Raw genomic sequence first — 17,704 nt, 5'->3', positions numbered from 1 at the left:
ATTCAAACCAAAGATCACGTCAAGATCTGACAGAGTCACTCGATTCATCAGGACCTGAATATCGTCGGCCTTTGAATGTGGAACGAGAAATGTTTGTCTGTTCTATCTGTGGGAGAAGATTTCAAACATCAGTGTGAGTGGAAAAGCACCGAGACACACACACCCGAGTGAGAGTGTTCCAGTGCACTGACTGTGGAAAGAGCTTTCACCAGTTACACAGCCAGAAAAAACATCGCACCATTCACAGCGGGGAGAAACCGTACACGTGTTCTGTGTGTGGACGAGGCTTCAACTGATCGTCCAACCTGGAGAGACACACGGACACACGGACCACGGAGAAACCGTGGAAATGTGGGGACTGTGGGAAGGGATTCAGTTACCCTTCAGAGCTGGAAACTCATCGACGCAGTCACACTGGGGAGAGGCCGTTCACCTGCTCCGTGTGTGGGAAGGGATTCACTCAGTCATCCAACCTGCTGACACACCAGCGAGTTCACAATGGGGAGAGGCCGTTCACCTGCTCCGTGTGTGGGAAGGGATTCGCTCGGTCATCACACTTTCTGTCACACCAGCGAGTTCACACTGGGAAGAGGCCGTTCACTTGCTCAGTGTGTGGGAAGGGATTCGCTCATTCATCCACCTTGCTGACACACCAGCGAGTTCACAATGGGGAGAGGCCGTTCTCCTGCTCCATGTGTGGGAAGGGATTCACTCAGTCATCCAACCTGCTGACACACCAGCGAGTTCACACTGATGAGAGACCTTTTAAATGTTCTGACTATGAGAAGAGCTTTAAAAGCAAAATTGAACTGCTGAAACACCAACGCATTCACACTGGGGAGAGGCCGTTCACCTGCTCCGTGTGTGGGAATGGATTCACTCAGTCATCACACTTTCTGTCACACCAGCGAGTTCACACTGCGGAGAGGCCGTTCACCTGCTCCGTGTGTGGGAAGGGATTCGCTGATTCATCGAGCCTGCTGAAACACCAGCGAGTTCACACTGGGGAGAGGCCGTTCACCTGCTCCGTGTGTGGGAAGGGATTCACTCAGTCATCCAACCTGCTGAGACACCAGCGACTTCACACTGATGAGAGATCTTTTAAATGTTCTGACTGTGAGAAGAGGTTTAAAAGCAAATTTAATCTGCTGACACACCAACGCACTCACACTGGGGAGGGGCCGTTCACCTGCTCCGTGTGTGGGAAGGGATTCGCTTGGTCATCCACCCTGCTGAAACACCAGCGAGTTCACACTGAGTGACCTTTAAATGTTCTGACTGTGGGAAGAGATTTAAAATCAGAAACGAACTGCTGAGACATCGACGCACTCACACTGGGGAGAGACTTTTCACCTGCTCCGTGTGTGGGAAGAGATTCACTCGATCATCCCACCTTCTGAAACATTAACTTGTTCACACTATTGAGTCACCTTTTAATGCAGTGACTGTGAGAAGAGCTTAAAAGCAGAAATGAACTGCTGACACATCAACGCATGTCCATTGGTTAAGAGACTGTTCACCTGCTCCGTGCGTGGGAAGGGATTCACTCAGTCATCACACGTGCTGAGACACCAGCGAGTTCACGAAATGAGCAGGTCCAACGAGCCGGTCACTCAGTATCGGAACAAATATCCCCGCTGAGGTTTCGGGATTGTTCCTGGTTTATTTATATCAGTGAGTGACCGATTTTAAACCAGGTGAGGGTCTAAACCTAAGGTCAGAGCCTGGGATAGACAAGAGATTCTTCAATGTATCAAGTTAAATTACACTGATTCCACCAACACTGGACATCACATCCCTCAAACATTGTTACCTGTTACTGTATAAAACTGGTGAGGGTGGAAATGGGAAATAACTGAAAAAAACTTCATTGTATCAAAGTTAATTCTGATCATTATTATTATACAAACATTCTACAGCCTATCCCTTAAAAAGGACCCAATATCAAACCAGTCCCCAGTCCTTGGGCCTGTGCCTATGTTGTGATTTGCACCCGCTTCTGACTGACTTGGTATCAGACGCACTCCCGTCAACAGTAAACGGATGGAGCCGGATCCATAAGAGAAAAATGAGGACCGACCTCCGCGGTTCTCCCAGAGTGCGGGAGGCGGAGTAACAGCAGCAGACAGAGAGATCTCTCTAAACCAGCCGCTGCCGCCGGAGAGAAGCGAGTCCCGTTCCGAGCCGTGTCTGTCAGGCGCCCGCTGACCCTCTCTTCACTGAAGGGGACCGATTCAGCACCAACTCACACACCCACCATTGGATCATTGAATCACCTTCAACACCTGAATTACATCACCACTTAATCCTCTATACACGAGGAAATACAAACCTTGTCCACGCAACTTGCCCTCATAATTTAAACATTTTAGCCCCGGTATCATTCTGGTCTTTCTGCGCTGCACCTCCTGCAAGGCCAATATATCCATCCTGAGGTCTGGTGCCCAGGACTGAATGCCGTACTCTAAATGTGGCCTTAGCAGAGTTTATAGAATTCTAACATAACTTCCACCCTTTTGAATTCCAGTTCCCTTGAGATAAAGGCCGACATTCCATTAGCCATTTTAATTATTTTTTGCACCTGTCTGCCAACTCTTCCTGATTTCCCGAAGTATCTCTGCTCACCCACAGTTCCTGGCTTCTCACCATTTCGAAAATACTCTGATTTATCTTGCTTCGGGCCAAAGTGGATGGCCTCACACTTCCCCAGATTGAAACTTTGAACAGTCTGGGGCTCTTTTGTATCGAAAAGAGAAGGCTGAGGGTGACCTGATACAGGACTTTAAGATTATGCAAGGGTTTGATCGGTCAGATGTAGATAAGGTGTTTGTACTTTTGGGAGTGGGGATGTGAGAACTTAGGGCCATGAATATAATAGTCATCAATAAATCCAATCTGGCATTCAAGAGAAACATATTTATCCAGAGAGTCGTTAGAATGTGCAGCTCGCTCCCACAAGGAGTAGTTAAGACGAATATCATGGATGCATTTACGGTGAAGTGAGATAAACACATGGAGGAGAAAGGAATATTCGTGTTTGCTCATCGAGTTCGATGAAGAGGGGTTGGAGGAGGCTCGTCTGCAGCATAAACACCGGTATAGTCTAGTTGGGCCGAATTGCCTGTTTCTGTGATGTACATTCTATGTAATTCTATGTAAGCTCCATCTGACACAGTTTTACCAACTCACTGAATCTATCAATTTCCTTTTACAAATTTATGCTCCCATCTACACTACTCACTGTGCCTCCTAACTTGGTGTCGTCAACAAACCTGGATATACCGCTCTCTATTCCTTTATCTGCCTCATTTATACAGATCCCTGGGGGACACCACTAATCAAATCCTGTCAATTTGAGTACATACCCATTAACCCTACTCTCTGTCTCCTACCTCCAAACCAACTCCCTCCCCATGTCAATGGGTTGCTTTGAATTCCACATGTCAACAGAAATGAGAACAGTCTCTGATGTTAAACCTTAACGAATGCCTCTGGAAGTCAATATGCACATAACCCCCATAGACACTCCATCATTTACCACGTTAGTTACATCTTTAAAAAGTTCAACTATTTTCGTTAGACTTACACTTTACAAATCCATGCTGGCTCTCTCTGATCAATTCATGTTTATCCAACTGCTCAGTAATTCTTTCCCTAATAACAGATTCTGGTAACTTCCCCACAACAGACGTCAGACCAATAGGTCTATAATTTCCTGTTTTATCTCTCCTACCCTTCCTATATAATGGAATGACATTTGAATTTTTTCAATCCATGGAACAATTCCTGAATCAAGAGAGTTTTGAACGATCATGACTAAAGCATGTACAATTTCCTCACCTATTCCCCTTCGTCCCCTGGGATGGTAAACATCAGGTCCTGGATATTTGTCTATCTTTAGTCTAATTATTTTCTCCATTACCATTATTTTACTTACACTGAATCCCCTTGATTTATTTTCAGTTTTCCTCGTATCTCTGGTTTATTATCCTCATGCTTTTCTGTGAGTATTTTGCAAGTCTGCCATTTCCTGATTTTCAATTACAATATCACCTCCATCTGTCTTTAAGGGGCCCACATTACTCTTAGTCACCCTTCTTTCTCTTAATATACGTGTAAAAACCTTGAAAGTTGTCCTTAATTTCACTCACAAGTTTTTCTCGTTTTCCCTCTTTGCACCTTTTACGATTTTTTTTAGTTTCAGCACCACAATAAACAACACTTCACTGTGAAATTTGTTCAATTAGTTCTTCAGTGTCAGAGCGAGAATTGTCCATCCCTAATTTATTTAAAGTAACAAACAAACACAAGCACACATATTCATTCGTGTATCAAAGCACTGATGGACACAGAAAGATAAACACAGCTTGAAACGCAGTCAGTATCGGGATTCACAGGGAAACGGGCAAGCGAAATGGACAAAGATAAAACAGTCTGAACCCACAACAGAATGTGACGTGTAGCTGATAGATATTAATGAGAGGAGGTGGGAAACAGTACCATGAATTGGCACCGTGGCTTAGTTGGTTAAAGCACCTGTCTAGTAAACAGGAGATCCTGGGTTCAACTCCCATCGGTGCCTTTGTGTAATTCGTGGTGTTTCGTGAATTTGAGAAGCACACAGTGCTGTGTTTTGTTCAGGATCCAACACGGAACTGATCAGGAGGTCTTTTCAAAAATGCCTTTTCATCAAACAGACAGCCCTCTCATGGAATGTGTCCGTGACACGTTCTTGTTTCTGGGCTCGTTGAGGTCGGGGTATAATTCTTGATTCGATGTTTCATACCCTGGAGAAACCCTAATTTAGCCCTGGACTTTGGATCTTGATCTGCAGTTCAAAGTTTTGCGAAGAGGGAAAAGGAGTCCCCAAATCACTCCACCTGAATCTCAAGCGCTTTTGAAAGAAATTCAGTTCAAACAATCAGGACTTCAAAGGCACCTCAATGACCTGCACTTTCATTGAACGCTTTCAATTTTTAAGATCTCGCCAAGCTCAGGGAAAAGAAACCGCGAATCGAATTGTCCCTGTAAGTGATGAATTGAAGGGATTGGTGCTCCAAGCAGATCTGGAAAATGCGCAGTGCGGTCGCTCAGGAATTCCAAATCCACCCTCTCGCCACTCCCCCCGTCTCAGTCTTTCCATCTTTACCCTTCACTGCCGGTGTTCCAGGTTCGATCATCCGTGGCCGTTCAACGAAGCCTGAGAAGTCCATGAGGGAAAAACACGGAGAGTCAAGAGACAGAGACAAGGTGGGATCAAAGTATAGGAAGAAATAGGATCAATGTCAAGTTCTGCGAACGGGCAGAATTTAAGATGGAGCTTGGGAGAGATTCCTTCACGTGTCTTGCAATTTTGCAAGAGACCATTGGGCTCCGAATTAAAAGCATGAGCCGTGCTGGAGAGTCTCTCTGAGAGAGGGAATGCGGTTCGTCAACTCCAGTTCATCGTTATTTGAGCAGTAAACATAACTTTAAGAAGTTGCGCTGCGAACAGGATTCGAACGTACGCAGGAAATCCCCAGGGGATTTCGAGTCCAACGCCTTAACCACTCGGCCATCGCAGCTACAAACATCTGTTATGCACGGCTGTAAATCAGAATGTGTAGGTTTATCACAAGCGATCTGTGATACAATGTTCTCTCAGACAGGTGAAAGGCCCTGATCCCTGGTCTGTGCTGATTCTCTGATAGTTTAATGGGTAAAGGCCCTGATCCCCGGTCTGTGCTGATTCCCTGATAGTTTACTGGGTAAAGGCCCTGATCCCCGGTCTGTGCTGACTCTCTGATAGTTTACTGGGTAAAGGCCCTGATGCCTGGTCTGTGCTTATTCCCTGATAGTTTAGTGGGATTCATTCTGTATCTCTCAGTCTCTGGTACTGTGTGTGAGTGTGGGATTCATTCTGTATCTGTCAGTCTCTGGTACTGTATGTTAGTGTGGGATTCATTCTGTATCTGTCACTCACTGATACTGTGTGTGAACTTGGGATTGATTCTCTATCTTGTCAGCAGTGTGTGTGAGAGTTTGTGATTCATTCTTTATATGCAGTCTCTCATACTGTGTGTTAGTGTGGGATTCTTTCGGTATCTGTCAGTCTCTGTTTCTCCATGTGAGTGTGGGAATCATTCCTTATATACAGTCCCCAGTACTGTATGTGGGAGTTGAATTCATCCTAAATATGCAGTTACTCATACTGCATGTTAGTGTGGGATTCATACTGTACCTATCAGTCCCTGGTACTTGATGAGAGTGTGGGATTAACTCTGTGTCTGTCAGTCTCTAGTACTGTATGTGAGTTTGGGATTCCTTCTGTATCTGTGAGTGTTGGATTCATTCTGTGTCTGTGTGTCTCTGGTACTGTATCTGAATGTGAGTTTCATTCTGTATCTGTACGTAATTATTCTCTCAGATTACATTATTGTGTTCAATACTTTAGCTTTAATATCTTAATGTTTGAAGAGTTTTACTCCTTATTTAATTTGTAAATATGGACAAACTTTAGGATTTAATGTTGGAGGTTTGAATCAGATAATGTGTGTGCTTTTTGGACGACTATTAAATCTGCATCTCTGTGAGTACGATTGTGGATGATAATGAATCTTTCAAACGGATAAGGGAACATTTTAGAATTGGTTTGTAATGTGTAGATCAGTCTGTAGAAATGGAATTGATACTGTATCTTTCAGTCTAATATTGTATGAGATTTTTGGACTGGTATATAATGTGTATCTCAGTCTGCACTAATAGAATTGATACTCTATCTTTAAATTTCATTCTACGAGTGCATTCTGAACTGGTATCTAATTTGTTTCTCAGCTTTACTATCTTTCAGTATTTCTCAATCGATACTGTACGTGAGGTTTGGATTTGTTTGCAATTTGTAGCAAATGGTTCACTTTTCGAATGGATATTTCATGTATTAAAGTCATGTGTGAGAGAGTTCTGGGATAGTATTGAATTGGAATCTCGGGTACATTATTGGGATTCATTCTGTCCCTTTCAATCGGGTACCATGTGTGATTTCTCTCTGGTATTTAATTCGTAGCTATGTTGCCCTATTGTGAGATTGACACAGTGCCTTTCAATCTGAGAGTGTGATTTTGGACTGGGATTTTTGTATCGACCTGTCAGCGGGACTGAGTTGGGGGCAAATGGAACAGTGTCTGCCTCACCCGCTCTGTTTGAATGTTGGATTGAAAGTGTGTCTCTGGAACTTGGGATCAGTGTGGGACTGACTACTTCTGCTGTCTGAGACTGTGGAACTGATGACCTGTCTGTGTCTCTGTGCTCTGTGGGTGATAATGTACCTCCTGTGTGTGAGAAGGAGCTGGCTGCACTCCTCCTTGTGCCTCGGGTGGAGGAAACATCACATTCATTCTGGATCATTCAAGGATTCGCCTGTGGAAAGAAAATGATCTCTTGTAACTCAAGAACAGGTGAGGTTGAAAATGGAAAAGTGATCAGTTTAATATCTCTGCTAATGATCATTTTGAATATCCACAAATGAAAACCAGTGATACAAACAGTGTCAGTGTCTGACTCCACTGCAGCACTCAGCTTCTGCACACCAGGTGTGTTGGGCTGTTTTACAACAATTTAGTGACATCCAGACACAACCCAACCCCTGCACTGATCCATGAATGGGACTACCCGATGGGGCAGGGACCTTTGTCCAGGTCAGGTTTCTCATCCCCTCTCCCATGGGACTAACCGTTCAACCGAAAATAAACAGCCGCTGTTTAAATTGTGTCCTTCACACTTCTCACCTGGTGCCTGCAATAGATGCTCTTTGTATAACTCCCCACATCCTTACTTTCCGGCTCTGTTTCCACTCTTCACTGTCCAATAACAATAAACAGGGTGAGACTGGAACTAAACCAGGACCATTCACTCCTGGTTTGGGGAGAGAAAGCAGCAATGGTTTTAATAGCAGGTTCTTCCCATTCTCTCTCCCTTCCCCTGGACACACCCTGTCCACACACAGCCCGAGAATTTCCTCTCCCTTCCCCCCCTCTCACTCCATGTTCCGGGACCAGTTCCTGATCCACTCCGCCTCTTACAAACAGCCCCCGGACTCCCCCTGCCCTTCCCCCAGACTCAATGCCGATCTCTGAGCCCATCTGCGGACACGGTCCCGGAGCGATGAGCTGCTGTAACGAGGCTGCTCTTTGCTCCCTTCCCCCGGGGGCCGTGATCTCTCCATTCCCGCCTGTCTGAGCAAAGGAAGTGGGTCTGGGGGAAAGGTCAGAGGGAATGGGCTCCACAGGCAGTGCAGGAACAGGCACCAGAATGGGAAACAGATGGGATTCCACCAGTGCCTAACGCTGGAATCCAGACTGACTTTACAATCTCCAACTATTAAACTCGAGGTTTCCATCCCTGCTGTTTCTCTCGGGGGCTTTTGATGGGAAAGAGTCTTTCAGAGATAAAGTGAGCGGCTGTGGAATGAGCCAATGGGTTCTGTTCATTCTTGGCTCCCTTACTGATAAAGTAACGTTTGACTCCGAAACTGGAGGGAGGATTCCTCAAACCAATCCTGGAGAAACGGGGGAGGAAAGTGGGAGTCGGTGTATTTGCTGGGACCGTGTAGGATTAATATCAGGCAGCAACAGTCCCAGTTTATTTCAATCGGAGTGAAACTCTCGGTCACTGAGAGTAACACAGAACGGCCCTGAGCTGCAAGATTGCAGAGGGGACAACATGCAAGAGAGGGTTAAATGTGTGACACTGTCCCTGAGAGTGGGATTAATAATGTGTCTGTCTCTGAAATAATATCAGTGAGAGATGAGACTGCATCTTCTGTCACTCCACCTTGGAATAGAAATTGGAATGGAATATTTTCCAATTTGTTACTCTGTGTAAACGGGACATTACAGGTCAGTTTCTCTCTCTCTCTTTACTGTTATTGAGCTTGAGACAGACACACTGATAGGAAGCGTAAGGCGGATACTGTGCCTGTCTGGATCTCTCTCTGGCGCTGTACATGAAGGTGGGATACTATTTGTTGAGTGTGAAACGGACATACTGATGGGAAGTGTGAGACTGATACTGTTTCTGTGTGCGTGCCTCTGTCTGTCTGTTTATCTGTCTGTCTGTCTTTCTCTCTCTCTAGCACTGTAAATGAAAGCGGGATACTGTTACTGAGCGTAATATGGACACCCTGTTGGAAGGTAAAGACTGATTCTGTGTCTGTGAACAGACCTCCGGTGCAGTTGGTGAGACGGTCACTGTCCCTTCTATTATGTATGAGACGGATTAACGGTGCATTTATCAGTCTCCAGTCCAGTATGCAAAGGAGGAGAGAAACAGCCTGTAACTGTCTGACACTGGACTGTCTGTGAGAGTTGAATTTATTCAGTAACGAGCCGTCTCTGGGTGTTGAGAATGGGACGGATAGGACACCAGTTAATATTGTCTGTCAGTCAGTTTAGGAGGAGAGAGAAACACAGAGAGAATGGAGGAGCCCAGAGCGGATAATTTGTAATATCGTCTTAACCGAACATATTTCAGTGTGCGAACAATATAATCATGTAAAACCAGATGTGGATTATCACAGTCACAGCTGTGATTGACTCCTGCCCCTGAATCTGGGGAGCGCCGGCCTCTGAGTGTTTAACAGTTACTGAGCGGGGAAACTACAACTAACCCCCGAGAATCCGCAGCACAGGCCGAGCGGGGAGGAAAGCCTGTCCCGGGAATTGTCAATCTGGCGAGCAGTTTGTCCTGTGAATGTGAAGATGTGAAGATTGGGTCAGAGAGAGTGTGTTAAAGGGGCGGGCGGGTTAGATTAATGTCACTGTGTTTGTGTGGCCGGTCTCATCGCCGGATTTCCAAGTCCCTTTTGAGTAAAATAATAAAAAATCCCTGTCAAAGGATCGCCCTCCTCCCCTGCCGAGCTCCGAAATGGAAATTTAAGGTAGAGTTTTCGTAAAATTGAAGATTTCAGCCGAAAAACGGAGATCATGTCAGCGATCGGGTGAGAGAGCGCGATCAGTGCAGCAATGAAACGGGTTAAAATCGAAACTGGTGCTTTTAATTCCGGTGAAAGTTTTTCGACAGCAAACATTCCGGTGTTAGAGATGGGAAGGGGCTAGTCTGGGAATCTGGAGTGCCCGATTTGAATTGGAATCGGGGAGATTAAGAGGAGAGAGAAACACAGAGAGGCTGGAGGGGCCGGGAGCTGACAGCAGGGTGTTCCGCCCAGTCCGCTCTGTGCCTTTAAGTTGCTCTGTGCCGCCGCCTCTCGTTTCATTTCTGACCCAGCTCTGACTGTCAGAGAGATTTTCCACAGAGTCCCGGAGATGACAGATACTGCAGCCGCCGAAACGGCTCCTCCCGCCGCCGCTCAAACCAATGCTCCGAAGATGAAGAAGGCGGTTCACCGACCCAGGACAGCCCGGTCCCAAATTGAGCGAACAGATCCTCAAGATTGTGGCGGATTGCAAGGATCGCAAGGGGATCTCCCTGGCCGCGATAAAGAAGGTTCTGGCGACCAAAGGCCTGGATGTGGAGAAGCTCCGGTGCCAGATCAAATTAAGTATCAAGAGAAATGTGGAAAAAGGCTCCCTGGTGCAGATCAAGGGCACGGGCGCCTCGGGCTCCTTCAGAGTCGCTAAGAAGGAAACCCAGGGAAAAGTGGGAAAGAAGGTGAAGAAACAAGGAACCAAGAAATCTCCCGGAAAGAAACCGGCGGCAACGAAAACAGCAGCCAAGAAATTAACGGCAAAGAAAGCAGCGGCCAAGAAATCTCCCGGAAAGAAACCAGCCGCCAAGAAAAAGGCGGCGAAATCCCCAATTAAGAAGAAAGCGGCGGCGAAGAAGCCCAAGACCCCCAAGCCGGTGAAGGCGAAGAAGGGAGAAAAACCGAGGGCCAAGCCCAAGCCGAGGTCAGCAAAGCCCAAGAAAGCAGCGGGCAAAAAGAAGTGAAAAATCAAGTGCAACTTGTGACCATCTGAAGCCAACGGCTCTTCTCAGAGCCACCCAGGTCTCTCCGAAAAGAGCTGATCCCGGAATCAGATGATTCCTGTCCCGGGGCCGGGCTCAGGTTTCAGATACAAATCATTTCCAATAAACCCAGGGTCCTGGAGACTCGCTGACATTCGCTCCCCCAGCCCCCACTCCCACTCTGGAATAAAATGGAGAGAATGGGATGTCCGGGCCGGGCCTCACTGGAACTGGCGGGTGTTCGGCTCCAGTCCCAGTTCATTGTTTTCACAGATTCAGGGCGAGAGTCGGTGACAGGGTAAAACTGGCGGAGATCCGCCGCAATCACAATTCAAACCCCAACACATGAGATTCTTCAAATCAGCGGGAATAAAGTGTTTGTAAACTGCTGAACCCGTCTGGGAGGGGATGTGGGGAGATAGAATCGGGTCTGGGACTGAAATCGGAGGAGGCGGGTGGACTTGTTACAGAAGGGACTGTATTTAGGCAGGAATATTACTGACTGTTAATTGTAACGGGGCTTATTTAAAGGCTCCGTGTTTCTGGGAATCCTTGAATATGAAGCCCGAGTCTGTAAGGGTTTGTGCGGAGCGCTGTGTTTCGGTTCAATTATCGAGAAACGGTTTGAAATGGGCGGGAGGAGAAAGCTGGAGGTGGAGCTGGAAGATCAGAGGCCGCTCTCCGCTCTGTCCGTCACTCTGACTCTCTCCTCCCCTCTCTGTCCATCACTCTGACTCTCTCCTCCCCTCTCTGTCCATCACTCTGACTCTCTCCTCCCCTCTCTGTTTAATATCTCACTCTCTCTCTTCCCCTCCCTGTTTAATATCTCACTCTCTCTCCTCCCCTCTCTGTTTAATATCTCACTCTCTCTCCTCCCCTCCCTGTTTAATATCTCACTCTCTCTCCTCCCCTCTCTGTTTAATATCTCACTCTCTCTCCTCCCCTCTCTGTTTAATATCTCACTCTCTCTCCTCCCCTCTCTGTTTAATATCTCACTCTCTCTCCTCCCCTCTCTGTTTAATATCTCACTCTCTCTCCTCCCCTCTCTGTTTAATATCTCACTCTCTCTCCTCCCCTCTCTGTTTAATATCTCACTCTCTCTCCTCCCCTCTCTGTTTAATATCTCACTCTCTCTCCTCCCCTCCCTGTTTAATATCTCACTCTCTCTCCTCCCTTCTCTGTTTAATATCTCACTCTCTCTCCTCCCCTCTCTGTTTAATATCTCACTCTCTCTCCTCCCCTCTCTGTTCAATATCTCACTCTCTCTCCTCCCTTCTCTGTTTAATATCTCACTCTCTCTCCTCCCCTCTATGTTTAATATCTCACTCTCTCTCCTCCCCTCTCTGTTTAATATCTCACTCTCTCTCCTCCCCTCCCTGTTTAATATCTCACTCTCTCTCCTCCCCTCTCTGTTCAATATCTCACTCTCTCTCCTCCCTTCTCTGTTTAATATCTCACTCTGTCTCCTCCCCTCTCTGTTTAATATCTCACTCTGTCTCCTCCCCTCTCTGTTTAATATCTCACTCTCTCTCCTCCCCTCTCTGTTTAATATCTCTCTCTCTCTCCTCCCCTCTCTGTTTAATATCTCACTCTCTCTCCTCCCTTCTCTGTTTAATATCTCACTCTGTCTCCTCCCCTCCCTGTTTAATATCTCACTCGCTCTCCTCCCCTCTCTGTTTAATATCTCACTCTCTCTCCTCCCCTCTCTGTTTAATATCTCACTGTCTCTCCTCCACTCTCTGTTTAATATCTCACTCTCTCTCCTCCACTCTCTGTTTAATATCTCACTCTCTCTCCTCCCCTCTCTGTTCAATATCTCACTCTCTCTCCTCCACTCTCTGTTTAATATCTCACTCTCTCTCCTCCCCTCTCTGTTCAATATCTCCCTCCCCTCTCCTCCCCTCTCTGTCTGTTACAGACAGGTCGGGTCAGGCTGCATAAAAAGGGAACCAGCATAAGTTCGTTATTCATTCAGCAGCAATCTGAGTGAAGAATCATCATGTCTGGCCGAGATAAAGGAGGCAAAGTACTGGGCAAAGGTGGAGCCAAGCGGCACCGGAACGTGCTCCGTGATAACATCCAGGGGATCACCAAACCTGCCATCCGCCGCCTGGCTCGCCGTGGCGGTGTCAAGCGGATCTCGGGTCTGATCTACGAGGAAACCCGCGGGGTGCTGAAGGTTTTCCTGGAGAATGTGATCAGGGACGCGTTCACCTACACTGAACACGCCAAGCGCAAGACGGTCACTGCCATGGATGTGGTGTACGCTCTGAAACGGCAGGGCCGCACTCTCTATGGATTCGGCGGCTGAACAACTCGACCCTTTCTGAGCCGCCCACCGCCTCACAGAGAGAGCACTGACCTGGGAACGGGGAGAGGAAAGATCTGGGAGTGGGGAAGCAGTTTCCGATATTTAATTAGTATGGGGAGTTTCCCCAACACTCGGTACAGGGAGATCAGGAACAACGGCCGGGGTTCTCGGCCATCCCGAGAGAAGGAGCGGAATTCCCGGTTTCACGGTATAAATGAACAGGCGGGGATACAGAATCTTTCCCCAGACATTACATCCTCCGCTCAGAGTCAAATCCCTCCTCACTCCCTCTCCCGCTGTGTCCTCTCTGCTCGCTCTTTATTTCCTGCCCTCATTCAATGATCAGTTCGATGTGAAGTTTCTGTTTGAGGAGCGGTTCAGCGGGCCGGAACTGGCGGGATTTTTGAAATTGAAGCTGGACTTTACAGACAGATCAGAGAATGAAGCGGAATGTGAAACAGCCTGAGATCTGAGCTGAGGAGTGGGAAATAATGGAGATTATAAAGAGAGAGATTCTTAAATTGCTGGAGGGAAATGAGATTTTCTTCAAACTGTTTTTTGATGCTCTGAAATTGGCGGGCTTTTTGAAATTGAAGATTAATTTCAGCTCAGCCAATTGGGGCCCAAAACCTCCCGCCGGGTCGGTCTGACTGTCAGAGCTCGGTTCAAACCTGCCCATCAAATTCCCGGACTGGTCCCTCCCTGACTGGGGGTGAGACTGCAGCCATTCACAGGCCAGGGCTGGTCCCTCACAGACACTTTAAAAGGCGGCCCCAGAGCGCGCCCTTCCTATTAACAGTCTCTGTGTCTCAGGTTGTGTTGAGATCTGTTCAGAAAATGGCCAGGACCAAGCAGACAGCGCGTAAATCGACCGGAGGGAAAGCTCCTCGCAAACAGTTGGCCACCAAAGCGGCCCGGAAGAGCGCTCCAGCCACGGGCGGAGTGAAGAAGCCTCATCGCTCCAGAGCCGGCACTGTGGCTCTGAGGGAGATCCGCCGCTCCCAGAAATCCACCGAGCTGCTGATCCGTAAACTGCCCTTCCAGCGCCTGGTGCGAGAGATCGCTCAGGTCTTCAAGACAGACCTGCGCTTCCAGAGCTCGGCCGTCATGGCCCTGCAGGAGGCCAGCGAGGCTTATCTGGTGGGGCTGTTTGAGGACACCAACCTGTGCACCATCCACGCCAAGCGAGTCACCATCATGCCCAAAGACACCCAGCTGGCCCGCCGCATCCGCGGGGAGCGCGCCTCAACCCGACCCGGCTTCAGCACCGAGAGCAACAAAGGCTCTTTTCAGAGCCACCAAATGGGCGGTGGAAAGAGCTCTGATCTCCTGGGTTGAAATGGTGGGACAGTGTCGATGAAAAATGTACTTAAACGGGAAGTTCATGAAGGGAGGGAGCGGATGGCAGGCGGGGCACGACTGGTATTTATAAACTATCCATATCATAGGCCGTTATAACACCAGAGAGAGTTCGGAGTCGAGCTGATCTGTGAGGTTTCGGGCAGGTACAGTAACAGTTAAATATCCACAAAGACCAGACCCAGACAGACAAGGGGGACAATTCCAGACTCACCAAGAGCAGGAATTTGAAACGGACACAGTTTAATTTCCACACATCACACCCAGGATTGGAGGGAGGTGAATTCCACTCATACTGCGCAGACTGAGTCCCATCATCACATCCAGTGCCACGTTTAGACACGGAAAGTTCTGGAAACAGGTCCAGAAAGGTCTGATTTCGATCCTACTCTTTCACATCAGGTGTCTCCACCCCCAGTGTCAATCTAACTCGGACATATGGACAGGGAGAGGCTCGTGAACTTGGCAAAGTCCAAGAGATGCAAGTTCCCGTTTCCAATATATGGGCAGCTTGGCTCGATTGACAGAATAAATCCCTCACTCACAGCCAATAACAGACAAATGTCATTCACTGATTCACCAATCGCTGACACAAGAATCAACACATCCGTCACCTTCTGGCGGACAAACCTGGGGAATGGAAGTCAGACCGAGTTAGTGTTGTGGGAGGATGAGACTGTAAATAACACTTACAATAATGGCCGGAACACAATCCAGTGCCTCTTGTTGCCGATGATCAAACTCACCTGGTATTTCTGGATCCCACCCGCCCAGTTTAATGAACTGATTATTTTGTGTCTCATTTCCGATACAATCTGCAAAATTCAACCTATTGGAGATTGTTGACATCTACTGTCCGGAAGCGAGATAATTTGTATTTAACAAGATATCGTTAGTTTCTAACGAATGGTTTTATTATTAAATTAAGCTCTGACTCGCTTCAGACAGTAACCAGCCCTTTCAGAGATACAGTGGGTGGCTCTGAAAAGAGCCTTTGGGTTATCAGATTAAATCTTGGCCGCTTTACTTGCTCTTGGAGCTCACATTGCTGGTTTTCTTCGGCAGCAGCACGGCCTGGATATTAGGCAGCACCCCGCCCTGAGCGATGGTCACCCGTCCCAGCAGCTTGTTGAGCTCCTCGTCGTTGCGGATGGCCAGCTGCAGGTGTCTGGGGATGATGCGGGCCTTCTCTGTCCTCCTAAACTGACTGACAGACAATATTAACTGGTGTCCTATCCGTCCCATTCTCAACACCCAGAGACGGCTCGTTACTGAATAAATTCAACTCTCACAGACAGTCCAGTGTCAGACAGTTACAGGCTGTTTCTCTCCTCCTTTACTTACAGGACTGGAGACTGATAAATGCCCCGTCAGACCGGCTCAGACATAATAGAAGGGACAGTGACCGTCTCACCAACTGCACCGGAGGTCTGTTCACAGACACAGAATCAATCTTTACCTTCCAACAGGGTGTCCATTTTACGCTCAGTCACAGTATCCCACTTCCATTTACAGCCCTAGAGAGAGAGAAAGACAGACAGACAGATAAACAGACAGACAGAGACACGCACACAGAAACAGTCTCAGTCTCACACTTCCCATCAGTATGTCCGTTTCACACTCAGGAAATAGTATCCCACCTTCATGTACAGCGCGAGAGAGAGACAGGCACAGTATCAGCCTTACGCTTCCTATCAGTGTGTCTGTCTTTCGCTCAGGAACAGTATCCCACCTTCATGAGCTGTTCAAAAGAGAGAGAGAAACTGACCTGTAATGTCCTGTTTTCACCCAGTAACAAATTGGAAAATATTCCTTTCCAATTTCTATTCCAAGATGGAGTGACAGAAGATGCAGTCTCATCTCTCACTGATATTATTTCAGAGACAGACACATTATTAATCCCACTCTCAGGGACAGTGTCACACATTTAACCCTCTCTTGCATGTTGTCCCCTCTGCAATCTTGCAGCTCAGGGCCGTTCTGTATTACTCTCAGTGACCGAGAGTTTCACTCCGATTGAAATAAACTGGGACTGTTGCTGCCTGATATTAATCCTACACGGTCCCAGCAAATACACCGACTCCCACTTTCCTCCCCCGTTTCTCCAGGATTGGTTTGAGGAATCCTCCCTCCAGTTTCGGAGTCAAACGTTACTTTATCAGGAAGGGAGCCAAGAATGAACAGAACCCATTGGCTCATTCCACAGCCGCTCACTTTATCTCTGAAAGACTCTTTCCCATCAAAAGAGCCCGAGAGAAACAGCAGGGATGGAAACCTCGAGTTTAATAGTTGGAGATTGTAAAGTCAGTCTGGATTCCAGCGTTAGGCACTGGTGGAATCCCATCTGTTTCCCATTCTGGTGCCTGTTCCTGCACTGCCTGTGGAGCCCATTCCCTCTGACCTTTCCCCCAGACCCACTTCCTTTGCTCAGACAGGCGGGAATGGAGAGATCACGGCCCCCGGGGGAAGGGAGCAAAGAGCAGCCTCGTTACAGCAGCTCATCGCTCCGGGACCGTGTCCGCAGATGGGCTCAGAGATCCGCATAGAGTCCGGGGGAAGGGCAGGGGGAGTCCGGGGGCTGTTTGTAAGAGGCGGAGTGGATCAGGAACTGGTCCCGGAACATGGAGTGAGAGGGGGGGAAGGGAGAGGTCATTCTCGGGCTGTGTGTGGACAGGGTGTGTCCAGGGGAAGGGAGAGAGAATGGGAAGAACCTGCTATTAAAACCATTGCTGCTTTCTCTCCCCAAACCAGGAGTGAATGGTCCTGGTTTAGTTCCAGTCTCACCCTGTTTATTGTTATTGGACAGTGAAGAGTGGAAACAGAGCCGGACAGTAAGGATGTGGGGAGTTATACAAAGAGCATCTATTGCAGGCATCAGGTGAGAAGTGTGAAGGACACAATTTAAACAGCGGCTGTTATGTTTCGGTTGAACGGTTAGTCCCATGGGAGAGGGGATTAGAAACCTGACCTGGACAAAGGTCCCTGCCCCATCGGGTTGTCCCATTCATGGATCAGTGCAGGGGTTGGGTTGTGTCTGGATGTCACTAAATTGTTGTAAAACAGCCCAACACACCTGGTGTGCAGAAGCTGAGT

The 17,704-nt window shown here is 47.7% G+C and overlaps 2 non-coding genes and 1 pseudogene across 2 annotated transcripts; 2 read left to right on the top strand and 1 right to left on the bottom strand.

Annotated features, from left to right (window-relative positions):
• LOC137310781 (zinc finger protein 16-like) overlaps positions 1–10,923 on the top strand; it is a 28,149-nt pseudogene extending 17,226 nt beyond the window's left edge.
• On the top strand, positions 4,509–4,582 carry trnat-agu (transfer RNA threonine (anticodon AGU)). The gene has a single exon. It is a non-coding gene; the product is annotated as a tRNA-Thr (tRNA).
• trnas-cga (transfer RNA serine (anticodon CGA)) lies at positions 5,483–5,564 on the bottom strand. Its single transcript has one exon. It is a non-coding gene; the product is annotated as a tRNA-Ser (tRNA).
• Positions 10,924–17,704: the final 6,781 nt, after the last annotated feature.

This window comes from Heptranchias perlo, unplaced genomic scaffold (genome assembly GCF_035084215.1).
Source record: "Heptranchias perlo isolate sHepPer1 unplaced genomic scaffold, sHepPer1.hap1 HAP1_SCAFFOLD_275, whole genome shotgun sequence".
NCBI classification, from domain to species: Eukaryota; Metazoa; Chordata; class Chondrichthyes; order Hexanchiformes; family Hexanchidae; genus Heptranchias; species Heptranchias perlo.
Note: the sequence above shows the minus strand (reverse complement) of the source record. Positions and strands in the feature narration are given on the sequence as shown.